The sequence below is a fragment of the Triticum aestivum genome, chromosome 7A, assembly GCF_018294505.1.
Source record: "Triticum aestivum cultivar Chinese Spring chromosome 7A, IWGSC CS RefSeq v2.1, whole genome shotgun sequence".
In the NCBI taxonomy this organism is placed as follows: Eukaryota; Viridiplantae; Streptophyta; class Magnoliopsida; order Poales; family Poaceae; genus Triticum; species Triticum aestivum.
In genome coordinates this window covers 617,368,250-617,374,249 of record NC_057812.1, presented here as the reverse complement: position 1 = coordinate 617,374,249, position 6,000 = coordinate 617,368,250, and positions in this window count along the sequence as shown.

Genomic DNA, 6,000 nt, shown 5'->3' with positions numbered 1-6,000 from the left:
TAATCGTTTATTATCCATGGTAGAATTGTATTGATAGGAAACTCAGATACATGTGTGGATACATAGACAACACCATGTCCCTAGTAAGCCTCTAGTTGACTAGCTCGTTGATCAATAGATGGTTACGGTTTCCTGACCATGGACATTAGATGTCATTGATAACGGGATCACATCATTAGGAGAATGATGTGATGGACAAGACCCAATCCTAAGCATAGCACAAGATCGTGTAGTTCGCATGCTAAAGCTTTTCTAATGTCAAGTATCATTTCCTTAGACCATGAGATTGTGCAACTCCCGGATACCGTAGGAGTGCTTTGGGTGTGCCAAACGTCACAACGTAACTGGGTGGCTATAAAGGTACACTACAGGTATCTCCGAAAGTGTCTGTTAGGTTGGCACGAATCGAGACTGGGATTTGTCACTCCGTGTAAACGGAGAGGTATCTCTGGGCCCACTCGATAGGACATCATCATAATGTGCACAATGTGATCAAGGAGTTGATCACGGGATGATGTGTTATGGAACGAGTAAAGAGACTTGCCGGTAACGAGATTGAACAAGGTATCGGGATACTGACGATCGAATCTCGGGCAAGTAACATACCGATAGACAAAGGGAATTGTATGCGGGATTGATTGAATCCTCGACATCGTGGTTCATCCGATGAGATCATCGAGGAGCATGTGGGAGCCAACATGGGTATCCAGATCCCGCTGTTGGTTATTGGCCGGAGAGTCGTCTCGGTCATGTCTACGTCTCTCCCGAACCCATAGGGTCTACACACTTAAGGTTCGGTGACGCTAGGGTTATAGAGATATTAGTATGCGGTAACCCGAAAGTTGTTCGGAGTCCCGGATGAGATCCCGGACGTCACGAGGAGTTCTGGAATGGTCCGGAGGTAAAGATTTATATACGGGAAGTCTTGTTTTGGTCGCCGGAAAAGTTTCGCGCATTATCGGTATTGTACCGGGAGTGCCGAAAGGGGTCCGGGGGTCCACCAAGGGGGTCCACCTGCCCCGGGGGGCCACATGGGCTGTAGGGGTGTGCTCCTTGGACTATATGGGCCAAGGGCACCAGCCCCAAGAGGCCCATGCGCCAAGAGATAAGGGAAAGGAAGAGTCCTAAAGGGGGAAGGCACCTCCTAGGTGCCTTGGGGAGGATGGACTCCTCCCTGGCCGCACCCTTCCTTGGAGGAAGGGCCAAGGCTGCGCCCCCCCCCCCTCTCTCTTGGCCCTATATATAGTGGGGGGAAGGGAGGGCAGCCTAACCCAAGCCCTGGTGCCTCCCTCTCCCTCCCATGACACATCTCCCTCCTCCCGCAGCGCTTGGCGAAGCCCTGTTGGACTCCCTCTACTTCCACCACCACGCCGTCGTGCTGCTGGATCTCCATCAACCTCCCCTTCCCCCTTACTGGATCAAGAAGGAGGAGACGTCGCTGCTCCGTACGTGTGCTGAACACGGAGGTGCCGTCCGTTCGGCGCTAGGATCATCGGTGATTTGGATCACGACGAGTACGACTCCATCAACCCCGTTCTCTTGAACGCTTCCGCGCGCGATCTACAAGGGTATGTAGATCCACTCCTCCCTCGTTGCTAGATGACTCCATTGATAGATCTTGGTGACACGTAGGAAAATTTTGAATTTATGCTACGTTCCCCAACAAAATCTTCACATTGTTCCTCAAGGATTCCTATCCACCCTGGTGGCGAAACCTACCCTTACGGATCAAATCATAACCGCCCAGCGGTATGATAAGGGCATATCCCGGATTAAGGAAAACATCGCTAGCGGAGTTGCTAAATGTTTCTCCATGGATGAGCGAGGTGCTGTTTTCTTCGAGAACCGTTTGGTGGTTCCCAAGAAACAACATCTGCGTCAGTTGATCCTTAAGGAAGCTCATGAATCCCCTCTCACCATTCATCCCGGTAGTACTAAAATGTATCAAGACCTACGCCAGAGGTTTTGATGGACTAGGATGAAGAGAGAAATCTCTCAATACATTGCTAATTGCGACGTATGTCGTCATGTTAAAGCAGAGCATCAACGGCCTGCTGGTACTCTTCAACCTTTGGCTATTCCCGAATGGAAATGGGATAAAATTAGTATGGATTTCATCACTGGGTTTCCTAGGACCAAGAGAGGGAATAATGCCATCTTCGTCGTGATCGACCGACTTTCCAAAGTATCCCACTTTCTACCTGTTCGTGAGAGTATCACTGCTAGCCAGCTAGCCGATTTATACATCTCCCGAATAGTGTCTCTTCATGGTGTTCCGTTGGAAATTAATTCAGACCGTGGGAGTCTCTTTACCTCTCGATTTTTGGAAAGTTTCCAAAATGCTATGGGAACTCGTCTCTCCTTTAGCACCGCCTTCCATCCCCAATCAAGTGGTCAAGTAGAACGAGTCAATCAAATTCTGGAAGATATGCTCCGAGCTTCTGTCATCTTGTTCGGAATGAGTTGGGAGAAATGCCTTCCATTCGCGGAGTTTGCTTATAACAATAGTTATCAAGCCAGCTTGGGCAAGGCTCCTTTCGAAGTTCTTTATGGACGAAAATGTCGAACGCCTCTTAACTGGTCAGAAACCGGGGAAAGACAACTCTTTGGCCCGGATATGATTCAGGAAGCAGAAGAGCAGGTTCGCATTATTCGTGAGAAATTGAAATCCGCCCAATCTCGTCAAAAGAGTCAATATGATCGTAAACATAAGCCTATGACTTATGAAGTCGACGAGAAGGCTTACCTTCGGGTTACTCCGTTAAAGGGAACCCATCGTTTCGGTATCAAAGGCAAATTGGCTCCTCGTTACATTGGACCCTTTCGCATTCTTGCCAAACGAGGAGAAGTTGCCTACCAATTGGAACTACCTCCGCATCTTTCCAGAGTTCATGATGTCTTCCACGTTTCACAACTCAGGCGTTGCTTCGCGGATCCTATCCATGGAGTGGACCACGAAAGCTTGATCTACAAGATAACCTCTCTTATCGGGAATATCCCGTTCGTATCCTTGGTCAAGCCGAGCGTACCACTCGACGTCGTAATATCAAGTTTCTCAAGGTTCAATGGTCACACCATTCCGAGGAAGAAGCCACTTGGGAAAGGGAGGATCGTCTTCGACTTGAGTACCCAACCTTCTTTCCAGAGGATCCTAAATCTCGGGACGAGATTCTTTTGAGTGGGGGTGAGTTGTCACACCCTAGCTAGTCCAAGCATTAGAATGTGCATCATGTTTAAATTCTTCTTAAATTTGAATTGGGGAAGACAGAACCCCCAACACCCCCCTGGAAACAACTGGGGTTTACTAAAAATATTTTCAATGAACCTGAAATGCCCTTCTAAAAAGTTCACCCTCTTTGTCTTAGGTTAGAACCTCTGGCAAAATTGGTGCACAATTTTCTAGGTCAACAGAAGGTCATTGAATTAAATCATAAGTATTTGAATTTGGGCATTTAAATGCTATAAAATAATCTAAATGCTCAAATAATTCTGGGAATAAATGTTTCCTGTTGGAAATAATCTAAACAGAGGCCACATTTATTTTCAGGATTTTTGGAAATGTTTTAGTATTTTAAATAAAGCTAAACAATTGTAGTTTAATAGAAAACAGAGACTAAATCAAAAAAAAGAGGAGAAAGAAGCCCACCTGGGCCTTACCTGGCTCGGCCCAGCCTACTGGCTCGGCCAGTCACCCCCTACCTCGCGCCAGGAGGCAGGGGCGCGTGCTCGCCGCGCGCCGGCCACGCGCCGGCCACCTCCTGCTTTTGCCGATGCCGGGAGACGCCCAGAGGACGCCACGCGACCCCCACGTCTCCCTCTCATCCTCTCGCACTCTCCCCCTCGTCTCTCTCACTCTCCCCCACGATGGCCGAGCACGTCCCTCGCTGCTGATCGCCGTAGTTGCCACTACAGCCACTCCCTCGCCCCTCCGACGAGCCCATTAGCTCCGCCTCGACTCCCTCGTCCTCCCCACCGAGCCACGCTTCGCCGGAAGCCCTGCTTCGCCGCCTTCGCCCTCGTCTTCAACCTCGGGCACCCGAGCCATCTCCGGTCGATTCGCCGCCGCCAGGACCTCCCCGAGCTCGCTGTCCCCCTCTCCGACTCCGCTGTGAGCTCCTCTTCCTTCCCTCCTAGCCCCCGTGCTCTTTTGGCCCCTGTAGCCACCGTTTCCACCGCACCCGAGAGCTCCTCGCCGCCGGCCATGTCGCCGTCGTGGCTACGGCCGTGCAAGCACGCGTCCGAGCACCTCACCATGCTCAGCGCAGCACCAGAAACCCGTAGCCACCACCAGTTCTTCCTCCCGTGCACCGTAGCCTCGAAACCGTCCTCACCCGACTCCGGCGACCGCCAAGCTCGTCGCCGGCGACGTTTCCGGCCACCCCGAGCCCAACTACCCCACCAAACGCTGCGGCTCGTTCCCAGCTATCCGTAGATAGTCTCCGCCGTCGATTTGGTCGCCTGAGGGCGTTTTCCGAAGCCCTCCGCCGTCTCGGCCTCGCCGGCGACTCAACGCCGGCGGGATTAGCCCTGTTGACCGGCGGATTTGACCACTGACGTGGACTGGGTGGGCCCAGTTGACTCCCCTGAGTCAATGACAAGTGGGCCCCCCTCTGCTAATTATCCAGATTAGTTTCTAACTAAAAATTAGTTAGTTTAATTAGTATAGTCACTGACTAGTGGGCCCTGCCCAGTAATTAGGCTAACTAAACGTAGTTAGTGCACTGAGAGGCTGACAGCAGGGGCCCACCAGTCAGGTTTGACCTGGGCTGGCGCCTTTGACCTGCTGAGGTCACATGACGCATTGCTGACGCAGTAATTGATTTTCTGGATTTATTTTTATACAGGAAATTCCAGAAAATGTTTAAAACTTCTAAAAATCATAGAAATTCAACCGTAACTCCAAATGAAATAATTTATATATGAAAAATTATTAGAAAAATTCAATCTATCCATCTGTAATGGTTTCATGCATGACAAAACAAGTTCACCTTGCTGTTTAAGCAGAATAAGGAAATGCACTATTAAGGCCATGTTTAATGAGCTAATATTTGAATCTTTGATTCAAATGAGTTCATTCCTTTCTAATATAACTTGCATTAGGCCAAGACACATTCATATTGCCATGTCATAGCATGCATCATATTGTTGCATATCGTCATGTGTTGATTGTATTCCGATGTGTTCTTCGTGGTAGGTTCTGCCTCCGAGGATATTCACGAGTATCCAACTGAAGGGCAGTATCCCACTACCACTCCATCAGGCAAGCAACCATTGATCATTCCGATACAAACCCATGTTCTCGCTTCTGCTCTTGTGTACTGCATTAAGACAACGCGATTCAAACTGATGTGTGCTACGGTAGTTGAACCCTTATCCTCTGCATGACCTGTCATTGCCACAGTAACTAGATGAAACCCATTAGCATGTGTAGGAGTTGATTGAGCCATGTATGTGATTCCTACCTTGCTATGCCTGCTATGCTTAGAGTTGTGTCAGGTCTGGTTCATCTGGGTGATGGGCTAGAGTGAAATGCTTATGTCGGTAATGTGAGGGATGCGTGGAACATGTTTTGGTAAAGGTATCGATGAGAGGCCATGTAGGAGTACATGGTGGGTTGTTTCATTGAGGCCGTCCCTAAGAACTGAGATCTGTATGTGTGATTTAAGATTCAGCTACTACCATGCATTGGGATCCTTAATTGACCCTCTCGGCTTCTTAACCACCCTAGTACTCTGTCCAGGAGTTGCAAATAGTTTCTGGTGCTTGTAGGTTATGTGTTGGCGGCCGTGCGTAGCGCTGACCCTCGGGGTGGGCTATGTTACGGTAGATACACCGTGGCACGGTGTACCGAGTCACCCGTTTGGTGTCTCGGGAACCCTGTTCACATCGTTCGGGGCCGTATGTGGAAACCTCGGCCGGACTCCCTGCGGATGGAACCTGGATAGGCGATAAACCTGGACTAGAGGCTTAAGTGTTTAGGTAGGCCGTGGCCGACACCCT